We start from the raw sequence: 12863 nt of genomic DNA, 5'->3' as shown, positions 1-12863 counted from the left end.
TACTGTACAATATGAACCTCTGTCTACAAAGCCTCTAAGATTATTTGAAATCAAATAGGACAGGGTACCGGCTGACCCATAAGTATGTAGTAAAACTCTGACACGATGACTCATAGACTCGGCTGCACTCCGAATAAGGTGAAGTCTTACCGATCCTTCGATGAATTCCAACCTCGTCTACTATGAGGGATCGTCAAACTAATTACCTATACCTGCAAGCATGAATGCAGCGTTCCCAACAAAAGGACGTCAGTACAAATAATGTACTGAGTATGTAAAGCAGAACTGAAACATAACCATAATTCAACATTAAGTAAAGACATATAAGAATCAACCTGAATCTCTGAAGTACCACCGTATTTTCATACTTATTATACTTACATATATATAATGCTTCTCTTTGAGACTATTATCCATATCGTATGATGCATGACTGCCCAACTGACCAGTGGTAACTGCCCGACCCGCCATCGCATAGTGGTAAATGCATGACTGCCCAACTGGTGGTAAATAATGATACATAACTGCCCAACCGGTGGTAACTGCCCGACCGGCCGTAGCACGATGATAAATGTATAACTGTCCAACCAGCCGTAGCTCGGTGGTAAATGCATGACTGCCCGACCGGCCGTAGCTCGGTAGTAAATGAATATGCATTAAGATGCATGTATCGTTATATCATAAACATTAACATCTTTATCATATACTTCAATAGGGAACTAGATACATACTTAGACATGCTTGAATATCATTTTACATGAATGAATAATATAGTCATCCTTAACTGCTAAGAGTAAAACCATTTATGAAATAGCATTACGTTTTCGTATCGTTACTTGGATCATGCCAAAAGGAAAGAAGGGATAACCTTAACATACCTGAGTCGATTCTCTTGAATCTAACACTCTGTTGTTGGGATATCGACATCGCATTCCATGGTTCACAAGGTTGTAATATTCTGCTTATACGACTTTCAAGAATACAAATAAGTTAAACTATTCGATCTTTTACATTTCGATCTGAAATTTATCTAAATATTAAACCAACTTTGTAATTGTTATTATGATGTGATTTTCCACTACTAATAACATGATACACAAATCAAATTAACGTCTTAACTTCCATTTCCAATCAAATGGTGTCATCAAATGGAACAGAAGCAGTACTCAATAGCAACCGGCTAAGGAATGAGCTAATTTACAACCTCTAGACTCAACTTCACCTTCTATGTCTTTATCCACAACCAAGTTTAGTCAATGAGATCATCACAATAGTACTTCTTGCCCTACTATTCCTAAGGTTTTGAGTGATTACCAAACTTAGCTATGCTTTGGACAAGTTCATAACACCGGTACTGACCAAATTACTCCACAAAAGCAATATATTTTCGAAGGAAAAATGACTAGCAATCACCGAACAAGTTTTATAAAGGTGAAATATCATGTGTCTTGTATTCAAGATATCAAAATGAAGTGTTATGTAATTCTTGCCACCTACTCAACAAGATTTGTGAGTCATTAACCATATAGGCTGCCACGTAGGGGTAGGGAGGGGAATTTTAAATCTCATCCTATAATCTATAAATTAAATAGGTAATATCCCGCTATCCGGTAATTAACCACTTGCCCGCATAATTAAGAAATATCTCAAATTACTTAAAATTCTACTTATTTTTAACATACTTTATATAACTTACTATCATGGTCATGTGGTATCACATAAATAATACATACGCTATTATTTTTATTAAAACATCCATGTAAAAATACATATATTTTCTCAACATATAATTTTTGCTAATCTCGTACAAAGAGTACAAATTCTCGTACCCTTAATTCTTAAAATGGTAAAAAGATAATCTTCTTTTCTTGTGAGAAAATAATTTCTATCTTTACAATAAAGAAAATATCATAAACTTCCTCATATTATGTGTACAATTTAAAATATATACGAAAGTAGTAATATTAATAACTATATAAAATCATATTTTTCAAACTTTTTACAAAAACGTTCCACTGAATATAAATACCATATCAACATTTATCTAACGATATCAAGGTTGTTAAACTTACGAGGTCTTATGGTCACAAATCCTCTGTAGAAAAGTACGGGATGTAACAGAAGCTCCCAAAATCGAGGTCTAAAACTCAAAAATAAATATGAAGAAAATAGCCAAACCCTCGACTTATGTGATTCTGCCCAGGACTTCCGCATTCGTGGACAAGGAAGTGCACCTGCGAACTCGCATTTGTGAGAAAGAGTTCCCATTTACGAACTCTGATAGCCAGGCCTGGATCCGCATCTATGGAATTACAGCCGCACCAGCGGCATCGTAAAAGCGAAAATGGGGATGCAAAAGCGAGCTTCATCGCAGGTGCGATCGTTGGACCGCAAAAGCGGCCTTCGCACCTACGTGTCGGCCTCCACAGAATCAAGCAAACTCCAAGGCCTTCATGACCACAAAAGCGACCATGCTCACGCAGAAGCAGAGCCGCACCTGTGCTCCAAAGTGTCGCAGGTGTGAGACACTAGAACCAGACATGTTCCAAAGCATGAAAAACATCTGAAACTCATCTGAAACACACCCGGGGCTCTTGGGACCCCGTCCAAGCATACCAACAAGTTCTATAACCTAACACAGACTCGCTCGAGGTCTCAAATCACGTCAAACAATGTCAAAACTACGAATCGCACCATGAATCGAACTTATGAACTGTCAAATTTTCCAACTTCTAAAACTCGTGTCGAAACCTATCGAATCAACCCGGAACGATGCTAAATTTTGTAGACAAGTCCCAAATGATGTAACAGAGTTGTTCCAACTCTCATAATCACATTCTGACCCCGACATCATGAAATTCAACTATTGATCAAACTTTTCCATCTCCCAAACTTTAACTATTGGATGGTCCGGGCCACATTTACTGGCAAAATAATTTCCTATTTGGTGTTTCACTTGCCATGTTAACGCCGTTAATTACTCGTGTTGCGGGAAAAATTTGGCTGTGCAGGCCAAGTTGCTCTACGACCCTTGATCGAATAATATTAGCCGAGTGACTTGGATCAATCAACACACGTTTAGCTTGAATTTTATTCATAAGGATAGATATTACCAGTGCGTCGTTGTGAGGTTGTTTGATCCCTTCTTTATCCTCGTTATTGAAAGACAAAGTCTCTTTCGGTAAGTAGACCCGAGTCCATTTTTCTCTTGTGATTGTCACCTTGGTGCGTTTGAATACCGATCCTTGAGGAATATAGACCCCTCCAATGATCATGTGAATCACGTGTTGTGGCTCTTCTTGCTCGTTCTGTCTGTTTGAATCTTTGTTTTTGAAATGGTTCTTGGCCTGATTACTTAAGAATTCTCGAAGGTGCCCCTTATTGAACAACCGGTCTACTTTCTCCCTTAGTTGTCTGTAATATTCTGTTTCATAGCCACGAGTGCCATGATACTTGCATATTTGGTTTGGGTTTCTCTGGGTCAAATCGGTCTGCAGAGGTCGAGGCCACCTGGTACCTTTGATACGCCCAATGGCCGATACTATGGCGGGAGCATCTATGCTGAAGTTATATTCTGAAAGTCGAGGTGCTTCTTTGGACCCGGCATCCCTATCGAAACCACTCTTGCTCATGAGCCCTCAAGAGCTTTATCCCTAATCATTCCTTCTATCATTCCAAATGGGTTTGTGTCCAGGCCGACTATTTTTCCAATCTCTCTCATGTGGCTGATATCGGTCTCTATTCCATCGTGGTTCTAGTCGACATCCGTTTTAACTCTGTTGGGATAAATCGAACCAATTGGATCCCCCAGTTGATCGTCTTCGACCCTAATCTTCGACCGATATCGATTATATTGGCCCAAGTGACGGTTGTATATTCGATCAAATTCTGCTTTAATTGTTGCGAAGCTATGGAACTCTGTTCGTTGAGACCTTGAGTGAAGGCTTGAACAACCTAATTCGGTGCCTGGTGGAAAATCCATCTATCCATTTGAAATCGATATACGAACTCCATGAGCATCTCGTTTTCTTTTGCCTTACATTCAATAGGTCCGACTTTCTAGTTTCAGCCTTAATGGCTCCAGCGTGCACCTTTACAAAGGAATCTGCAATCATAGCAAATGAATTAATAGAATTAGGTGGTAAATTATAGTACCCATATCAGGGAACCCTTTGATAGAGTTTCTCCGAATTTTTTTAGCAACACAGATTCAATCTCGTCATCTTCCAAGTCATTTCCCTTAATGGCGCACGTATATGAGGTGATGTATTTGTTTGGATATGTCATCCCGTTATACTTTGGAATCTCAGGCATACGGAACTTCTTTGGGATTGGCTTTGGAGCCGCACTCGGAGGAAAAGGCTTTTGGACAAACATTTTGGAATCAAGTCCTTTCAATATCGGTGGTACGCCCGGGATTTGGTCGACCCTGGAGTTATAGGTTTTCACCTTTTTATCATTTTCTCGATCTTCTTTTCCCCTGTCTCGATTCGCTTCATCAGTTCCTTGAGCATTTTTATGATAGCTGGATTAGTCTTTGATTCTCCTTTATTCGACCTCTTTGACACTGATTTGGCTCTATGAACAACTTCTTGTGATGGCTCGGGCTCGATCCTGCTTGGTGCACGATTCTGATTTTGGAGTTGTGCTATTGCAACTTGTTGAGTCTGCAACATTTCGGATATCATTAAAGGCTAATTCTGCCTTCGTCATCGCTCTTTGTGTTCTGATCGGCTGTTCGAGCATCTGTACAAACACTATTTTCAGGATCGATGCCCAAATTTCCATTAATGGAGATATGGGAGCTGACGTCCATCGGGTCCACACGAGAGCTCCATCGGGGCTGACTGGAGGTACTCCGTTTCTTAGGGCGACTATATTTTCATTCTCACCATGAACACCAAGGCCATTATCTATGTGTGTGGGCGCTACTTGAAAATTTGACATGTTGATCCTAAAATCAAAGACACTTCAAAGAACAAGCATAAAATAGTGTGTGTTACGAAAATTGTACCATGTAATCACTATTATCCTTATCCCCACCGTGGGCACCAAACTCTATACCCTTAAAATTGGATAACAATTAAACTTATATGTTACATCTCGCATTTTCGTACGTTAAAGTTTCGTCTTCAGTTAATTGACATAGACTCAGGGATGAGATTATCTTGAGGTTAACGTATTTACGCTATTTACAACAAGCGATATATAAGTGTCATGAAGGATAGAGGGTGCACGAATTAAAGAAAATGAGTTTCGTTGAAAGTAGTCAATTTAGGATACGGGTCGAGCGATAATACCCGATGATTATGCACGAGTACTAGTCAAGGTACCATATGACCATGGTAGTATAATGTATAAAGTATATTAAAAACAAGTAGAATTTTAGGTAATTTGTGGCAATTTTCAAATTATGCGGGTAATTGGTTAATTACCGGATAACGGGATATTACCCAATTAACTAATAAGTGGATAAAAATTTATAAATTACACCATCCAAAACGTGGCACAAAGCCACCATGATTAAGAATGAATCTTAGTCATTTGGTGTGGCCACCTAAGGTTAAGATAAGACTTCATTATGTGTCTTATCTCATTTAGGATCAGAACCCATGAATCACTATTGGCATATAATTCTTAGTTCAAAAGAAACATTAGAAACAGAAGCTAATACATTCATAACTCATTTGATATATCATCTTCCTTCAAGAAGAACGTTAGCAACAGAGTCTAAAATTCGTTCCAGAAATAAGATTCACAAAAAAGCAAAAGCTTCCAACGAGAATTTGTTGGAATAGTAGCAACGTGAAATTTTGCGATTCTTTAAGAGTGCGGTGCAATCTTTGCCAAGAATATTATACGGAGTTTTTCCTACTCCAGGTATGTTAATGCCATATCTTCTTTCTTTTGTCATGGTCCAAAAAATATAGAAAAAACGAGCAAACGCACAGTTTCCATAAATTACTCTATTCATAGAAATACTAGGGGTGTCTATATTCTTGATTCCCCGTTCATGGATTTCAGAACAATACGCAGTTGAAAAAGTTTATCCGGAAGAAATATTGGGATTATTACGTATTTTTCATGCATTTCACCAATTTATACATGCGCATTGACCCATGACCAGATGGCGTTATATATGCGTATATATGTAAATATATGTACATAGGATATGAGAAAAGATTACGGCGTTATATACGCACCACCACTTGATCAGTTGGTATATGTTGATGATGTTGCCCACAGTGGCCGAGACCATATGATGGGATGCCCTAAGTGACTTGATGTTATTATGTACACCTATGCCTATGCATGGTACGACATTTATATGCACGTGTATAACATTATAAATGTTTTAGAATTTACAAAGTTATTCAGATTTAAAGACGAGTTTCTTTATTTCATGTTTCATCTATGTCTTTTACGTACTAATTTTCATGCCTTACATACTCAGTACATTTTGCGTACTGACGCCCTATTTCACGGGGCCTGTGTTTCATGCCCGCAGGTGTTGGAGGCAAGCTGACGCCCCCCCCCCTCTTAGGATCCCTGATCAGTGAGAGTTGGCATGCTCTACTTGATCTGGAGCTTCTTTTGATTTTGGTATGATATATTTGTGTATATATATATACTCAGTCCGTCTTTGTACAGTTATATTTCTATTAGAGGTCTGTAGATAGTATGTGTAGTTGGATAGTATATGGCCTTGTCGGCTTCCAGTTTTGAAATGTATAATGGTCTATCGCAGCGTTGTCGGCTTGCCCTACGTATGTTACACGTAGATGTATGTATGCCGTTTTGGGTAGATTTCCTTCATGTATATTATTTCTGTAATTCAGCAAATGTTATTCAGGTTTATATCTTAGACGCATGATTAGGGGTGTTTGACAGGTAGGACTCGGGCACCCGTCGTGGCCCATCGGTTTGTGTCGTGACATTATAAGTGATTTTAAGGATATGTAATTTCACCTAGCACCAGGTGATAAATATGATGATATAATATAAATTAACAACAAAGTAAAGCAAACTAGTATTGAAATACAATTCAGCCCCCAAGGTAGGTCGCCCCCGAACCGAGTGAGTGAGAATGGAGTTATGAAATAAACTGATGAACAAGAGAGTAAAGAGAAAAGAATATTGTATTGCTTTGATATGCGAGAATAAGATGTTTTCAAAATGATTAGAACCCTCTTTATAGAGTGTGACGACCCGGCCAGTCGTCTCATGAGTTACTGATCTGTTTTTTCCTATTTCAGCTTCTTTATACTTTGTTTATCCATGTTATGTGGTATCGGGTTGGTCAGATCAAATCCGCAATGGTTTTGGTAAGGTTTGAGACACTTAGTCTCTAAAAGTAACTTTAGAGTTAGAAAAGTCAACCGAGAGTTGACTTATTGATAAATGACCTCGGAATGTGGATTTTATGATTCGGATAGCTTCGTTAGGTGATTTGGGACTTAGGAGTGTGTCCGGAATATTTTTGTGATGTCCGGTGTAGAATTAGGCTTGAATTGACAAAAGTTAGTTTTTTGGCGATTTTCGATCGGCAGTGGAAAATAGGCTATCGGGGTTGGAATGGAATTCCGACAGTTGAAACAGGTTCGTAATGTCATATTGGATATGTATGCAATATTTTAGGTCAATCGTAGTTGTTTTGGATAGTTTCGACGTCGTTGGTGGAATTTAGGAATTTCAAAATTCATAGGCTTGAATTTGATGTAATTTTGGTGTTTTGATGTTGTTTTTGGTGTTTCGAAGTCTCGACTAAGTTCGAATGATGTTATGAGACGTGTTGGTATATTTGTTGAGATTTCCGAGGGCCTCTGGTGGATCTCGAAAGGTTAACAGATCAATTTAGACTAGAAGAAAAGCTGTTGTATTTTTTTCACAGCAGTATGAAGAGTAACTCAGGCGAACAGTAACTCGGGTGAACAATAAAACGCGTGAACAGTAAATGCGTGAATAGTATTTAAATAAACCCTTCGTGACCATTAAACCTTATTACACCATTTTCGAACGGGAAAAGAGCTTTGAGGCGATTTTGAAGAGAGGAAATCATTGTTCTTCATTGAGGTAAGAATTTTGGACCCTAAAACTCGATTATTTATGATTAAGGAACAAAATATCAGTGTTTAATTCATGAAAATCAGTAGAAAAAGATGGAGTTAGGGCTTGGGATTATGAGACCTTCCAGGAAAGATTTGAGGGGTCAAACGAACTCCGATTTTCAAGTTCTTTATATGTACGAACTCGTGAGATGATGAAAAACATTTTGGTATAAAGTTTTTATAGTTCCGGGATGTGGGGTCAGGGGTCGGTTTTTGACTGATTTCGGGTTTGTGCTTAAAATCGATATTTTTCAATTAGAATTCATTCGTTTAGCATAATTTGATGATAAAAATATGAACTTGGTAGATTTGGAGCACTAGAAAGTTGGTTCGAGAGGCAAGCGTGTTGCAGAGTAGCTTTTCCGGCTAGTTTGAGATGAGTAATGATTTTAAATGTTGTTCTGAGGGTATGAAACCCCATATTACACAATGTTCGACTGTGCTGCGGTGACACACACGCTAGATGACGAGCGTGGGGTTGTACACCGTTAGGGATCGTGACTTAGTCCATCCCAAATGACTATCTTTCTGTATAATTGGTAGCTAATTGTTTGATATTATTATACTTTGGGCTAAATGTCATATTTGGGCTACGTGCCAACTGTTTGAACTCTTAGGGGATTGTTAATGATATTTTTCTCATGGTTTGATTTCATACTTATGCTCAGTCATGCCATATTTTTTACTGTATTCAAAACTCAGTCATGCTAAACGGTTTTACACACCTTAAATGATATTTTAAAGATATTTTGATCTGAGCTTCATATTTTACTGATGCCCGAGGGGCTTATGCGATTCTGAGTGAGTAAGGTCGAGGGCCTGTATTGTGAGGATTCTTTTGGGTCGGGCTGTACACCGCAACACTGATATACTGATCATGATAATGAGGCCGAGAGCCTGAGATTGTACTCCACGAGGTGGCTTGATATTGATATGAGGCTGAGAGCCTATTTATGATCCCACGAGATGGCTTGATATTGCGCTTGGGACGTACGGGGCCCCTCCCGGAGTTTGCACACCCCAGTGAGCGCGGGTACCCATTGTGATATGAGATATAGCCCGAGGGGCTGGTATTGTTCTTTGATATTGCCCGGGGGGTTATTGTGCCAGAGATGCAGTTCTTATGTGTTTATCATTCCTAGTTGTTTTTCCCATCTATTGTTGACTGCTTAAATAGGTATTTTTTTATGAGATTTCATTGTTAATTAAATTATGTAACTGATTTTGTTATGCCTCTGATAGCTAAATGTTGTGTTTAACGTGATTTTATATCGTTCAGTCATCATTTATTCTTATTACTCACTGAGTTGGAAGTACTCACTTTACTCCCTGCACTTCTGTGTGCAGATTCGGGCGCTATAGGTCCTGCTATTGAGGGTTGATAGATCCAGCAGATCTTCAGAGGTTTATTAGGTAGCTGCTTGACGATTCGCGGCCCAGTGCAACCTCCCTCTATCTTATTTCCTTTCTGATTCGGTTATTTTAGTAGTGGAGTAGACTTTCAGACTTAGTATTGTTTTAGATGCTCATGACTGGTGACACTCCGATGTCGGGCTGTGTTAGTTTTAATTCCGCAACTTATACTGTTATTTTGGGATTTTATTTCTATTAAAGACTTAATATTTATTATTCTAACTACTTAAAGTGAATTGGAAGTGTGTCGGTTGGCCTTGTCTTTACGAGACGCGCCATCACGACCGGGTTTGGGTTTAGGGTCGTGACATATAGTAGAGGAATCCTTTTTATGGTATAATTCTAATTACAGAAGTTAATCCCATGATAGGCGAAATAACCGGCCTTGGCTTGATACGTGCTGAGATTTCCGCCACGATCCTTGCCCGATCGTGGATATCTTGGCTTTCTGTTACTCGACTTAGCAAGCTTCCTTCGATCTTGCTCGTTTTCTTTCTTGCTTTGGTCTTGATCACGGCCGGTCCTGATCTTGATCGGTCATTGAGCCATGATCTTACCATTTCTTCTCCGCACTATGGTCCGAAATAACTGAGGTCGAGCCTTGATCTGCCTCCCCAATATTGGTTAGTTATACAAATTTAGGCATGCCCGATTTTGACCGTATGCAAAACTCAACTTCAGCGCTTGTATATGAAACATATGCAACTGGGAAACCTCTCTCGTAATAAGAAAAACCCAACATGAAACTCAAAACAGGCAATAACCCTACTCAAAAAACATAATAAGACTGAACTAGAATTGCTATGTCCAAGGTAAGATCATTGTTTACTTATTCTAAAACTTCCTCAAGAAATAACTTTGACAGAAGAATTCAGAAAATATCGAAATACAAGAAATAAATAGGAGTAGAAGGGCTACCATGAAAATATTCTCGGTACTATATTTTTTTGTAGATTTTTCTTTTCTTCTAGACGTTACTTATTACTCCCTCCGGTCCAAAATAAGTGATTTTTTCATATTTCAAGAATGAATTAATTATGTTTTTCCTATATTGCCCTTGGAGTAAATAGTGTTGAAATATGTGTTAGGAGTATTTATGTGAGATAATAAAGGTTAATATGGTCAATTCTATTACTAATTAATGCTAAAAGGTGAATTTCTTAATCTGTGTGAAAACATCCAAAAAAGCACTTATTTTGGACCGGAGAGAGTATTCGTTACGTACGGGACATTAAATACTAAACGCCCCAAACTTTAGATCTAAATGAAACTTTATTCATTCGAAAATGCAACCTCCTAATGCCTTCTTTGAGAGCAACATTGGTAGTACTATGTCCACCATCAATCACAAGATTCGTCCCGCTTACTTACTTGGATTCATCACTAGCAATATATAACGCTGCTTCTGCAACATCTTCAGCCTCCAAGATTGTCCCTTCCAATTTTGCGACTTCGGACACAAATTCTTCAGCTTTTCCGAAAGCATTCCTCAACATTGGAGTTGCCACACAAAATGGAGAAACACAATTAACTCTAATTAACTCCATGTTGTTCCAATTCCACACCCAAATTCTTGGCAAGCCCCAGTACGGCATGCTTTGATGCCAAATATGTGTGATCGACGCCGCTATGAGTGACTGAGGCAGCACTGGAAGTGAAGAAAATGCTGCCTTTATTGGCTGGAATCATCACACGGGCAGCATGCTTCGCACACATGAAAGCTCCAAAGACGTTCACGTCAATTACGCTTTTGAAATTGTCGTAGTAGTCGACATTTAGGATTGTGGAATTAAGTTCCTCAGGAATTCCAGCATTGTTGAACATAATGTCAAGCTTCCCGTATTTGGAAATTTTATGGGGTCCATCTCATTAATTAAGGAAGACTTTTCTTGTTGATTGTTTTCAAAGTTGGCAGTCATGTATCTTTTGCATTTATCAAATTCAGTAGGCATAGTAGATCTGCAGGTAGAAAATGTCAAATGTAGTAGGCGTGAGAGAGTGAGGCTCTGCCTAAAAAAGGAGATCTTCAGCTCTCATCTCGACACACCAATCTCAGAAGAAAAATATATCTAAGAGTTAGAAAGAAAGAGTGAGGTTTTACAGACAGGGTATAAGTAAATAGTCTGTGAGAAAAATAGAGAGTGGATGATATTGCAGTGAGGTGAGAATATCAAAAGAGGGTTATTTCTTGAGTGATGTAGTGGCCTTTTGAGTATTTTACTCGGACCTACAAAGTGTAAAATTCCTTGCTATAGTGATATCAGTTGCTCTTCTCAGGACCGTGATTTTTTTCCTTATTCAAAAGGGTTTTCCACGTAAAAATCTTGGTGTCGTTATTACTTTTTTATTCTTGTTAATTACCGTATCTCGATGCTACGTTCTTATTCCACTTTTATTATCGTGAATATTATTTTTGTAGCGGGTTTATTCCCAACAACTGGTATCAAAGCAAAGGTTCTGCTCGTTCATTGAAATACTATTCACTATCGGTAGTACTATACTCGGTGAAAATAAAAATGTTCGGAGTAAAGTACGAAGTAGCAAAATTCAACGAAGATAACGGTTTCTCAACATGGCAAAGAAGAATGAGGGATCTGCTCATTCAACAAGATTTATACAAGGTACTAGATGTTGATGCCAAAAAGCCTGATACCATAAAAGCTGAGGATTGGGCTGACTTGGATGAAAGAGCTGCTAGTGCAATCAGGTTGCACTTATCAGATAATGTGGTAAATAAATCATTGATGAAGACACTGCACGTGGAATTAAGACAAGGTTGGAAAGCCTATACATGTCTAAAACGCTGACAAATAAATTTTACCTGAAGAAGCAGTTATACGCCCTACACATGGGTGAATGTACGAATTTTTTATCACATTTAATTGTATTTAACGGACTAATCACACAGCTTGCCAACCTCGGAGTGAAAATCAAGGAAGAAGATAAAGCCATCTTGCTATTGAACTCGTTGCCATCTTCGTACGATAATTTGGCAACAACCATCCTGCAGGGTAAGACTACTATTGAGTTGAAAGATGTCACATCGGCTCTTCTACTCAATGAGAAGATGAGAAAGAAGTCTGAAAATCAAGGACAAGCTCTCATCACAGAAAGTAGAAGCAGGAGTTATCAAAGGAGTTCGAGCAACTATGGTAGATTCGGAGCTCGTGGGAAGTCAAAGAACCGATCCAAATCAAGAGCCAGAAATTGCTACAATTGTGATCAACCAGGTCACTTCAAAAGAGATTGCTCAAATCCAAGGAAGGGCAAAGGTGAAACTAGTGGCCAGAAGAATGACGACAACACAGCCGCCATGGTGCAAAATAATAATAATGTTGTTCT

At 38.6% G+C, this 12863-nt stretch overlaps 1 pseudogene; it reads right to left on the bottom strand.

The window, feature by feature from the left end:
* Positions 1-10731: 10731 nt before the first annotated feature.
* On the bottom strand, positions 10732-11990 carry LOC104244311 (secoisolariciresinol dehydrogenase-like; annotated as a pseudogene).
* Positions 11991-12863: the final 873 nt, after the last annotated feature.

The sequence above is a fragment of the Nicotiana sylvestris genome, chromosome 11, assembly GCF_000393655.2.
Source record: "Nicotiana sylvestris chromosome 11, ASM39365v2, whole genome shotgun sequence".
Lineage (NCBI taxonomy): Eukaryota > Viridiplantae > Streptophyta > Magnoliopsida > Solanales > Solanaceae > Nicotiana > Nicotiana sylvestris.
The sequence above is the reverse complement of the archived record's forward strand: the minus strand, read 5'-3'. Positions and strand labels throughout refer to the sequence as shown.